At 43.8% G+C, this 13,323-nt stretch overlaps 1 long non-coding RNA gene across 1 annotated transcript in view; it reads right to left on the bottom strand.

Annotated features, from left to right (window-relative positions):
• Positions 1 to 13,065, bottom strand: part of LOC143769017 (uncharacterized) — a 137,171-nt gene extending 124,106 nt beyond the window's left edge. The window contains exon 1 of the long non-coding RNA XR_013214165.1: positions 13,046 to 13,065. This is a non-coding gene — a long non-coding RNA (uncharacterized LOC143769017). The remainder of the gene's footprint in view (positions 1 to 13,045) is intronic.
• Between the last annotated feature and the right edge of the window lie 258 nt (positions 13,066 to 13,323).

The following is a 13,323-nucleotide window of genomic DNA, read 5'->3' as shown; positions in this document are numbered from 1 at the left end:
TCCTCTATTAGTTAAAATGAGTCCACCTTAACTTGTCTGCAACTTCCACCAGACTCCTAAACCGCAAAGCCGTGACTGGTTATAAATTCCCAGTCACATTTGACACTTTTTTAATAATCAAATCACTTTTGCAAACTTAAAAACAAGAAGTCCCTGCAAAAGCATTAAGGGGACTAAACTTGTCAAACCTCCGACTCACAAAGAGACATCTACAGCCCTCAGGAGAGGAAAAAAACCCTATGGAGGAAACCTCTAGGGATCCATGGCTAAGGATTGACCTTCCCTTGGGCTTAGAAGGTTAATGTAAATGATAACTCTTTATAGCCAATATAAAATTGAACCTGGTACAAGATATAAAATGGCAAATTCAAAAATACAATAAAGCATTTATCATTATACAAGCAATAATTAAAACGTTTTAGGACAGAGATTATAAACAGGGCGGGATGGACGGTAATGTTTCCCCCAGTTGATCCGGTGAGAGAAAGAGGGAGAGAGAGCCAGAGATACCTCCCCTATATAAGCCCCACCCTCATCACAGTAATACACCAGGCACAAACATACTAAGCTCCTTCGTCTTAGAGCAACATCACTCTTGTTTAAAATCTACACTGCAATACAAACAAAGCTGCAGGAGTTAAAGGTCCACCCATCCCCAAGTCATGTCCTCTTCCATCTAGTCTCCAGTGGTTTCTTTCTGGCAAAGAAGCAAAGGCTGTGAATGTTTTCCTTTTCAATGACAAACAAGACACATCATCCCATGATATAATCAGAGTTTATCACTAATTAATCCAGGACAAGTAGGGTGCAAAAACACTGAAATTAATGTTCTTATATTTAATTTTGACATGAATTACTTGGAATTAACAGTAAATTTCAGTTTTCCCAGAACACTTAGTGATGATGAGAACAGATCTCTTGGACTATGACTGGGAATACATTTGTTTACATGGTCAAATCTTGGTATTAGGCTTTTAGGATAAGATTTGTCATTGATCTCTTTGTATTCAGCTCATCTTGAGAGTCCTAAGTGCACTTATGCTTTAAAGGCATAAGTCATACTTAAGGTTTGCTAATACACAATGTTACTAGAAATAACATCTCAAGAACAAACAGGGCTACATAGGTAGGATCATTAAGTTTATTCTAGATATGAAAAAATTAAATATGTATAGAAAAAAACATGTAGTGCACTAGCGCACTAGTTTTGTAACATACTAATTTAAGGTACTAAGTGCTAATTTAGGGGAGTGGTGTTTGTTGGTACACATAAAAGTCAAACAGGCTTCCAAGGTGATGAAATACATCCAGATATGTGTCTTCTGTGTGGAGATGGTATGATACACATTTTCTTAGCAAAAAAAATGAAGAAGCAACTAGAGTGTATTGCGGATTATAGGATGCACTGGACCATTAAGACACACCCCAAATTTAGGTGCAAAATAGGAAAAAAAAGCCTTTGAAAGAAAATAGTTGTGCCTCTTCAATTCTCTTTTAACGGTAGCTTGGCAGGGAGGCTGCAGTGGAGCAGGGTCACAGAAGGTAGTGTTGCTGCTTCTGGAGGCCAGTGATGACAGCAAGAGCGGGGCGATGCTGTAGTGCCTAGGATCTCAGAAGATATCAGCGCTCATGAGTGGAGACCATTTTCCCAATGGATCTCAATCTGCGCATGTGCCACCCCCGGCGGCCATTTTCCCAAAGCCCATAGCAGGGATATCATTGGAAAAATCAACTCCTCTCCACAACTTCTGAGATCCTAGAAACCACAACATCGCCCCGCTCTTGCCGCTGCTGGCCTCTGGATTTAGCAACCCTGCCTCATGTGACACCCCTTCCTCAGCCGCTGGCCCCCGGTAAGCTTACTTCGGATAATAAGACGCACCCCCATTTTCCTCAAAATTTGGAAGAAAACAAGTTATAATCCAAAAGATATGGTACATTTATGAAATATTCTTTAACAATCTTTATCATATCTTCAAATATTCTTTGATTGAGTTTGCTGGCTTGAAAAACCCTTTTTATAAATATAAAATATCTTAAAAGACAAGTATGAATTGGTAGAGCTGTTTCAACAAAAAAAATCTCACATTTTATTAATACATATGGATCCTTTTCTAAAAACCCGCATCTATTAGTCAAAACAGATAACAGCTTCAAATAGTGTCTCTCGCACTGGAAGACCCAGCATGACCTTGATGAGCAGCAGTGGCGTAACTACAAAGTTATGGGCCCCGGTGCGAACTTCCAAATGGGGCCCCCCCCCCTACCCCCCCCTACCCCCCCACCTTCCCCCGCCCCCGCAACCCCCCCACCTTCCCCCGCCCCGCTTCCCCTAGATACGCCTCGGACTGTTGCAGGAATCTCCTGCACTGCAACATGGTGTTGGGTGCCAGCACAGCCCGCACAGTGGTATATCCAGCACAGCCCGCACAGTGGTATATCCAGCACAGCCCGCACAGTGGTATATCCAGCACAGACCGCACAGTGGTATATCCAGCACAGCCCGCACAGTGGTATATCCAGCACAGCCCGCACAGTGGTATATCCAGCACAGACCGCACAGTGGTATATCCAGCACAGCCCGCACAGTGGTATATCCAGCACAGCCCGCACAGTGGTATATCCAGCACAGACCGCACAGTGGTATATCCAGCACAGACCGCACAGTGGTATATCCAGCACAGACCGCACAGTGGTATATCCAGCACAGCCCTCACAGTGGTATATCCAGCACAGCCCGCACAGGGGTATATACAGCACAGCCCGCACAGGGGTATATACAGCACAGCCCGCACAGGGGTATATACAGCACAGCCAGCACAGGGGGTATATAGAGCACAGCCCTCACAGTGGTATATCCAGCACAGACCGCACAGTGGTATATCCAGCACAGACCGCACAGTGGTATATCCAGCACAGACCGCACAGTGGTATATCCAGCACAGCCCTCACAGTGGTATATCCAGCACAGACCGCACAGTGGTATATCCAGCACAGACCGCACAGTGGTATATCCAGCACAGACCGCACAGTGGTATATCCAGCACAGCCCGCACAGTGGTATATCCAGCACAGACCGCACAGTGGTATATCCAGCACAGACCGCACAGTGGTATATCCAGCACAGACCGCACAGTGGTATATCCAGCACACACCGCACAGTGGTATATCCAGCACAGACCGCACAGTGGTATATCCAGCACAGACCGCACAGTGGTATATCCAGCACAGCCCGCACAGTGGTATATCCAGCACAGACCGCACAGTGGTATATACAGCACAGCCCGCACAGTGTTATATACAGCAGAGCCCGCACAGTGGTATATAGAGCACAGCCCGCACAGTGTTATATACAGCAGAGCCCGCACAGTGGTATATACAGCAGAGCCCGCACAGTGGTATATACAGCAGAGCCCGCACAGTGGTACATACAGCAGAGCCCGCACAGGGATATATACAGCAGAGCCCGCACAGGGATATATACAGCACAGCCCCCACAGGGGTATATACAGCACAGCCCGCACAGGGGTATATAGAGCACAGCCCGCATCTCATCTCATCCCCCCCCCCCCCCGATAATGGCCCCACAGTCCGGTTAAAAAGAAAAAAAAAAAAAACTCTCCTCACCTTTCCTTTTGCCCGCGCTGCTCCTGGCGGCTGCAGTCTGCCCAGGACACTGCAGGTGCGCGATGATATGACGTCATCGCGCACCCGCAGTGTACTGTCAGAGGCAGAGCGGGGAATGATGGGAGAGGAAGCGTCAGGTGACGCTCTCTCCTCCCATCATTGCATTGAACTATACCGGTGTCATAGACGCCGGTATAGTTAAATGCGGCGGCGGCGGCGGCACTGGGGGGGTTCCGGGGGAGGAACAGTGCAGCGGCCCACTACTGGCATCGGCTCTTCTGGCATTTGCCAGAAGTGCCCGATGGCCAGCCTGGCCCTGCTCAGACCTGCCGGCCCGGGGCCCCTGACCTGCGGGGCCCGGTCGCAATGGCGACCGCTGCGACCGCGGTAGTTACGCCCCTGATGAGCAGGCTGAGGTGAAACGGAGATTTTCTTCAGTCAGATTAATTCAGGTTGTAAAGAAAAATATTTGCCCTTATGTACTACATCATAACATACAGTTACGTCCATATATATTTGGACAGAGACAACATTTTTCTAATTTTGGTTATAGACATTACCACAATGAATTTTAAACAAAACAATTCAGATGCAGTTGAAGTTCAGACTTTCAGCTTTCATTTGAGTGTATCCACATTAAAATTGGATGAACGGTTTAGGAGTTTCAGTAACAGATTAAATAATTTTAAATAAAATGTTAATTTCTAGTACTTGGTTGAAAACCCTTTGTTGGCAATGACTGCCTGAAGTCTTGAACTCATGGACATAACCAGACGCTGTGTTTCCTCCTTTTTGATGCTCTGTCAGGCCTTCACTGCGGTGGTTTTCAGTTGCTGTTTGTTTGTGGGCCTTTTTGTCTGAAGTTTAGTCTTTATCAAGTGAAATGCATGCTCAATTGGGTTGAGATCAGGTGACTAACTTGGCCATTCAAGAATATTCCACTTCTTTGCTTTAATAAACTCCTGGGTTGCTTTGGCTTTATGTTTTGCGTCATTGTCCATCTGTAGTATGAAACGACGACCAATCAGTTTGGCTGCATTTGGCTGGATCTGAGCACACACTATGGCTCTGAATACCTCAGAATTCATTCGGCTGCTTCTGTCCTATGTCACATCATCAATAAACACTAGTGACCCAGTGCCACTGGCAGCCATGCATGCCCAAGCCATCACACTGCCTCCGCCATGTTTTACCGATGATGTGGTATGCTTTGGATCATGAGCTGTACCATGCCTTCGCCATACTTTTCTCTTTCCATCATTCTGGCAGAGGTTGATCTTGGTTTCATCTGTCCAAAGAATGTTCTTCCAGAACTGTGCTGGCTTTTTTAGATTTTTTTTAAGCAAAGTCCAGTCTAGCCTTTTTATTCTTGATGCTTATGAGTGGCTTGCACCGTGCAGTGAACCCTCTGTATTTACTTTCATGCAGTCTTCTCTTTATGGTAGATTTGGATATTGATACGCCGACCTCCTGTAGAGTGTTGTTCACTTGGTTGGCTGTTGTGAAGGAGTTTCTCTTCACCGTGGGGATTATTCTGCGATCATCCACCACTGTTGTCCTCCGTGGGCGCCCAGGTCTTTTTGCATTGATGAGTTCACCACACCAGTGCTTTCTTTCTTTCTCAGGATGTACCAAACTGTAGATTTTGCCACTCCTAATATTGTAGCAATTTCTCGGATGTCTTTTTTCTGTTTTCGCAGCTTAAGGATGGCTTGTTTCACCTGCATGGAGAGCTCCTTTGACCGCATGTTTACTTCACAGCAAAACCTTCCAAATGCAAGCACCACACCTCAAATCAACTCCAGGCCTTTTATCTGCTTAATTGAGAATTACATAACGAAGGGATTGCCCCCACCTGTCCATGAAATAGCCTTGGAGTCAATTGTCCAATTACTTTTGGTCCCTTTAAAAACAGGGTGGCACATGTTAAGGAGCTGAAACTCCTAAACCCTTCATCCAATTTTAATGTGGATACCCTCAAATGAAAGCTGAAAGTCTGAACTTCAACTGCATCTGAATTGTTTTGTTTAAAATTCATTGTGGTAATGTCTATAACCAAAATTAGAAAAATGTTGTCTCTGTCCAAATATATGTGGACTTAACTGTACCAGGTCCTAACACCCCCCAGAAATGCTTATATACACACAGTGCTGTATGTCTAAATTATATTAGCTTTTAATGTAAAGTTGATATCTGGTGATATCATGTCAAATCGGTGGGGGTCAGCTTGTATTAACTCTGGTTGCAGTGGTCAAATGTAAATGGTCAATGGACCTTTATAGAACAGCTCCTTTCAATGTGTAGCAGCCGCTGCCGACTAGTACAGAACAGGTCCTATTCTCTTTAAATAATAGCTGATCATTATCAACACTCGGTGGTAGCTGTGCAATGCAGGTCTTTTCAGTTGTTGCATGCAGCCCCTTTCAGAGCTAATTACAGTTGATTGACGGGGCATTGGTTTTTGGACCCTTACTGATCTGATGTGGATGACCTGTTCTCCAGATCGGTCATATCATATGGATGACCATAGAATTCCGATAAGTTGACTATCCTAAATTTCACTTTTCTATGAACTTCTAACTCTGTGCCAGATGTCATTTGACTTGACATGGTTCCTCATGAAAAAAAAAACATAGGAAGCAGCAAGCGGAAGGGAAGTACTATAACCGGACAACACTCCTCCTAAACTAAACACAGAAACATTGTGAAAAGAAGACAGGTGAGAGACAGGATAAAAGTGTTTGTGCAGAAATACTCACACTCTGGCTAAATGATAGACTAATGCAAACAGTGAGCTCAGCTTGTAATACAAAAGCCTCCACATGCCCGAACATACCACACATGAACCATGTAAAATACCTCATACATTAACTTCAGGTTTTTGTAAACGCTCCAAGAAATGAAGAGCAAGTGTAGAAGTTTCCATTCTCTCAGGAGTCAAATATTTTTAGCTCTTTTTATTTTAGCAGCAGTATCTGAGCAAAGAGTAAAGTCAAAGTGGCGACTAATATGCATGTATGCAAGTCACTAGCCCTAAGGGAATCAAATCAGTAAGCAAATATCTATAATCCTGCAGAGACCCAAAGGTGGTGATGAACGGTCAACATACAAGGAAAATACGCAACTTTCTGTCTTCAATGGAATTTCCTCAATGTGCCAGAAATAATACACATTTATCAACTAAAACTGCCCACTCAATTAAAAATGTGCAAAGGCGGAACATGAGAGTCACTAAGTCAAATAGCAGAAATATATTTTACTCTTGGGGCCAAGATTCTTCTGCCAGTGGTGGGGTGTCTCACAAGTTCTAACTATAATTATCATCTGCAATTATTATCTTACTTATTTCCCTGCTGACACCTTGTAATTGGATAAAGATTGGTCCTTATTTGATAATTGGAGAAATACAAATGTATGTATGTTTGGAGAACAAATGATCAAAACATTATGGCTCATAAGAATCCCTCAATAAACAACAATGTATCTTTTATAGAAGATTGGAAGAAAGTTGAGAGTTGTGTAAATGGGTTATCCATGATTAGAATGAAAGGAGCAATGTAGTTTACATTTTCTGTCATTACTCTGGCTGTAAAAAATTGCAATTTATGGCACAGGTTATACCTATGGCATATTTTGTTACTTTTCTCGCATTTCAACACTTGGTGGAGTTTTTCTGAAAGGGGTATATTTTAATCAGCCTGACAAATTAGCTTATATTTTTGCTAGATATTGGCCCAAATTGTAGAGCAAGGACAACCAAAGAGGCACATTTTTTTAAGAAGCATGTGCTTGCAAAAAAAAAGACTGCAAGATGAAATGTAGTGCTGTAAAAAACCTTTTTTTTCTATTTCATTTGATCTTGAATTCTTCCCCCTTATTAGATAGTTTGTGGGTAGCTTACAGATGCAAAATATTTATAGATAATCTGCTGGTGTCTAGATTGCTATAACTTAAAAGCTATTCTGCATAGCTTAGATTTTAGCCTGTCCTGTCCTTGAATGCACACCCAAGAAGGAGTCTCCATAACTGACATCTTACGTGGAGCTAAAATCTGCTAATGTTCATACATATTTAGAGTCCCAAAGGAGCATTGCATGGCATAAATGTCTCCTTACGCTGACTTGGCGCTCTGCACAAAGGGAAGAGTTACTCTTTAGAACCCCTGTCAGATACCTATCACCCAGCCATATTAGACTTTGCACTGATGAGGGGCAAATGCCTCAAAACACGAGTATGCAAGTGGATTTTCTGGTTTGGCTTCTGTCTTTGGCTTCTAAGGCTATGTGCACATGCTGCGGAAAGGTGTGCGGGTTTTTCCGCACTGATTTTGGTAAATCTGCAGGAAAACCGCACTGCGGATTTACTGCGGAATTACCGCGGATTTGCCACAGTTTTTTCACGGTTTTTGTGTGGATTCCTCCTGTGGTTTTACACCTGAGGATTCCTATTGTGGAGCAGATGTAAACCGCAGCGGAATGGCACAAAGAATTGACATGCTGCGGAATGTAAACCGCTGCGTTTTTTTCCGCAGCATGTGCACTGCGGATTTTGTTTTCCATACGTTTACATGGTACTGTACAATGCATGGAAAACTGCTGCGAATCAGCAATGGCCAATCCGATGCGAATCCGCAGCATGTGCACATAGCCTTAGTCTTTGGGCAGACTCATTAAAGAGTTGATATTGATTCTTAGGCCGGCGTCACACTAGAGAGTTTTGCGGACGTATGAGAGGCGCAAAAACAACGCATTGCACATGGACCAATGTTTCTCTATGGGGCAGCTCCTATCTGCCGTATATTTCTGAGCCGTATTTTAAAAATCCACCAATGAAAGTCTATGGGGCGAGAAAAATACGGATTAAACACGGACCATTAGTGTGACTTGCGAGAAATACGCACCAGTGTTATAGAGAAAAGCCGGTAATTCAGCGCGGTGTACAGTAAAATCACACTGACAGAATAGAATAGATAGAATAAATGTGTAAGCATAGTATAGATTATATTATACACATATATATGAAAAAAATTGGAACAGCATCCAGTATTACCTCACATGTTGAGCAAAGCTCTCCCAACCAGCAATCTCAGGCTATGTGCACACACTGCGGTCTGGGGTGCGGATGTTTCCGCACTGATTTTGATAAATCCACAGGGCAAAAACACTGAGCTTTTCCTGTGGATTTATCGCAGTTTTTGTGCGGATTCTACTGCGGTTTTACACCTGCGTTTTTTTAATATGGAGCAGGTGTAAAACCGCTGCGGAATCCGCACAAAGAATTGGCACGCTGCGGAAAATAAACCGCTGCGTTTCCGCGCGTTTTTTTCGGCAGCATGTGCACAGCGGTTTTTATTTTCCATAGGTTAACATGGTACTGTACACAGCATGGAAAACTGCTGCGGATCCACAGCATCAAAAACGCTGCGGATCCGCAGTAAAAACCGCAACGTGTGCACATACCCTAATGGTCTCCAATAGTAGAATCAAAAAAAGGAAAGCAGCACAAAAAACTGAAGAAAATAAGTGGACTTTAATGCCAACAAAGTCCACTTATTTTCTTCAGTTTTTTGTGCTGCTTTCCTTTTTTGATATATATATATATCTAATATATAAAGCTGAATGTGTGTATGTATGTGTGTATGTCCGGGATTGGCATCTGAACCGTCGCAGCTACAGCCACAAAATTTTGCACAGTCACACGTCTGGACCCCGAGAGCGTCATAGGCTATGTTGTGAGGTGAAATTTTAACGCCGCGCTTTCCAATTCACCAAACAATTTTGCCCCTATCTACATAATGGGGAAAAAGTGATAGGAAAAGTGTTGGAGGCTTCGCAGCTACAGGCACAAAATTTTGCACAGTCACACGTCTGGACCCCGAGAGCGTCAAAGCTATGTTGTGAGGTGAAATTTTAACCCCGTGCTTTCCAATTCACCAAGCAATTTTGCCCCTATCTGCATAATGGGGAAAAAATGAAAGGAAAAGTGTTGGAGACAAATTAACAGCTGCCAGATGTGAACAAGGGGGACTGAAAGAATGAGAGCGATGGCGCCAAAGAGTATATACTGTACAGTTGCTAAGGTGGGGCCCCGACATGGGATAATCACCACACCACCACGGGGATATGAACACACACACAAAATGCGCCACACACTACCACGTGCTCGAACACATATACCACCCTCAGCGCACATTTCACCACACATACACCAACCTCGCCACATAAAAGTCGAAACACAAAAGTCGCCTGTTGTGAATTCCGTTTCCGGGCTCCCTCCTGTGGTCATGAGTCGTACTGTGTGAGTTCTGTTCTTGGGCTCCCTCTGGTAGCCTTTAGCGATACGGCTGGTCTGTATCTGGGTTCCAGCTGCCTGGTTTTCTGCCACTCTGGCTCCTATTTAACTCCACCTGGACCTGTACTTGTTGCCAGCTGTCGTTGTATTCAGTACTGGTTTGATCTCTCTTGGACTTCCCTTGTGACCTGTCTCCTCCTGGAGAAGCTAAGTCTTGCTTGTTCATGTTTGCTCATTGTTTCCCTGAAAATGTTTCTCACTATATGATGAGTTCAGTCCAGCTTGCTTATATGTGATTTTCTTGCTTGCTGGAAGCTCTGGGGTGCAGAGAGCGCCCCTCACATCGTGAGTCGGTGTGGGGGTTCTTGTATTCTCTGCGTGGATAATTTTTGATAGCATTTTGTACTGACCGCATAGATTCCTTGCTATCTTCTGACTATTTAGTATTAGCGGGCCTCATTTGCTAAAACCTGTTTCATTTCTACGTTTGTGTTTTCCCCTTCACTCACCGTTATTATTTGTGGGGGGCTGTCTAAACTTTGGGGTTTTCTCTGAGGCAAGTGAGGCTTGCTTTCTCTCTAGGGGTAGCTAGTTTCTCAGGCTGTGAAGAGGTGTCTAGGTTTTTAGGAAACGCTCCACGGCTGCCTTTAGTGTGTGTGGATAGGATCAGGGTTGCAGTCAGTAAAGTTCCCACATCCCCACAGCTAGTCCGATATTCTGGTTTACTTATCAGGTCAGTTTGGTTATCCTTACCACCAGGATCATAACAGTCGCCGCTCAAAACTCGCCATGCGCAAAACTCTCCACATGCAAAACTCGCCACACGTGCAAAACTCACCTCATGGAAAACTCGCCACACGCAAAACTTGCACACGCGGAAAAATTGCCACATGTGTTGTGAATTAGACTTTTTGGCTCCCTCTTGTGGTCACTAGTGATATGACACTTTGATATTCCTTCCCTTGCTTGGTACCCACCTGGCCTCGTTAGTCCAGGGGTGTCGCTATTTGAACTTCCTGGATTTTCAGTCTGGTGCCTGGCATCGTTGTAATCAGATCCTTCTGTTTGCTCCTATCTGCTGGTCCTGGTTCTTTGCAAAATTAAACTAAGTCCTGCTTTCTTGTTTTTGGTTATTTTCTGTGCTCTTATTTTTGTCCAGCTTGTACTAAATGTGATTCCTTATATTGCTGGAAGCTCTAGGGGGCGGATGTTCTCCCCCCGTGCCGTTAGACGGTTCGGGGGTTCTTGAATATTCCGCGTGGAGTTTTTGTGAGGGTTTTTGCTGACCATATAAGTCATCTTCCTATATTCTGCTATTAGTTAGCGGGCCTCTCTTTGCTAAACCCTAGTTCATTTCTTGCGTTTGTCTTTTCTTCTTACCTCACCGTTATTATTTGTTGGGGGCTTGTATCCAACTTTTTGGGGGTATTTCCTCTGGAGGCAAGAAAGGTCTTTCTTTTCCCTGCTAGGGTTAGTTAGTTCTCCGGCTGGCGCGAGACGTCTAGAATCAACGTAAGTACGTTCCCCGGCTGCTGTTATTTGTGTGCTAGGTTCAGGTATATGGTCAGCCCAGTTACCACTGCCCTATGAGCTGGGTTTTATGTTTGCAGACTTCGCTATTGTCTCTGAGACCCCCTGCCATTGGGGTCATAACACACATGCACAAAAGTTGCAACACATGCAAAAGTTGCCTCACACAAAACTTGCACATACTCAAAAGGCACCACACATAAAACTCACCACGTGCAAAACTCGCCATGCGCTAAACTTGCTGCACACAACTTGCTACACTAACCTGTCACATGCAACTCGACACACAAAAAGTTGCTACACGCATGTCGCCACACAAAACTCATCTCACAAAAGTCGCTACATGCATGTCGCCACACGCAACTCAACACACACAACTTGACACACGAAACTCGCCCTAAAACACACACAAGTCTGGAATTATCCTTCAAAAATAAAAATCTGATTAATAAGCAGACAAACTACAAGAGCAACAAATGTACCATATAGGAATCCGGCAGCTGTCAGTCACATGACCAGTCTATTATGTGTATGTATGAGCTAATATATACTGCCAGGGGGTGGGCTTACTGTTGGCTGGGGATTTATCAGGCTGCCAATTTAGCTTACAAATACTGAGGTAAAAATACTGACCAAATAACGTGTGAACGAGGTCTAATACAGGAGGAGATGACATACAGATATATACTATATACAGGAGGAGATGACACACAGGTATATACTATTTACAGGGGAGATGACACACAGGTATATACTATATACAGGTGGAGATGACACACAAATATATACTTTATACAGGAGAGATGACACACAGGTATATTCTATATAGAGGAGGAGATTACCTACAGGTATATAGTATATACTGGAGGAAATGACATACAGGTATATGCTATGTATTGGAGGAGATGTCATACAGGTATATACTATATACAGGAGGAGATGACACACAGATATATACTATATATAGGTGAGATGACACACAGGTATATACTATATGCAGGAGGAGATTACATACAGGTATATACTATATATAGGAGGAGATGACATACAGGTATATACTATATACAGGGGACATGACACACAGCAGGTATATACTATATACAGGGGAGATGACATACAGGTATATACTATATACAGGAGATGACATACAGGTGTATACTATATATAAGGGAGATGACAAACATGTATATACTGAGGTGAAAATGAGAGGTGTGAGGTGAAAATGAAAAGTTGTGAGTGCAAAATGAGAGGAGTGAGGGAAAATAGTGGAGTGATCGGAAAATGACAGATGTGAGGTCGAAATGACAAGTGTTAGGGGGGAATGAGAGTAGTGAGGGGGAAAATAAGAGGAGTGAGGGGGAAAATGAGAGGTGTGAGGGAGAAAATGAGAGATGTGAGGGGGAAAATGAAAGATGTGATGGGGAAAATGAGAGGTGTGATGGGAAAATAAGAGAAGTGAGGTGCTATAACTAACCACAGATATTTACTATGCCCAGGCAACGCCGGGCTCTTCAGCTAGTATATATATATATATATATTGTAGCATGGCTAAAGGGTGTCTAATCGACGGGAGATATGTGTCACATAGATGGCTTACCGCTGTGATGTAACCATAGCTGTCAGTATGTATGTCAGGACCTGTGGTGAGGTCACAACCACATGTCTGATCATGTGATGGGTTCTGGGTGTGGTTAGACCTATTAAAGAAAGCCTAATGCTAGCCTCCAGAGTGAGTGTTAGGGATTCTGTTAGTGTGGACAGAGATCCCTGTGTCCAGGTGGGACACTGCAGACAGGAGTCTGTGTGTGTGGAGGAGAGAGCCTCCACAGTGTGTTTAAGGCTTCAGATAGAGCCTGAGTGCTGGACATTGCACAG

The sequence above is a fragment of the Ranitomeya variabilis genome, chromosome 4 (genome assembly GCF_051348905.1).
Source record: "Ranitomeya variabilis isolate aRanVar5 chromosome 4, aRanVar5.hap1, whole genome shotgun sequence".
In the NCBI taxonomy this organism is placed as follows: Eukaryota; Metazoa; Chordata; class Amphibia; order Anura; family Dendrobatidae; genus Ranitomeya; species Ranitomeya variabilis.
The sequence above is the reverse complement of the archived record's forward strand: the minus strand, read 5'-3'. Positions and strand labels throughout refer to the sequence as shown.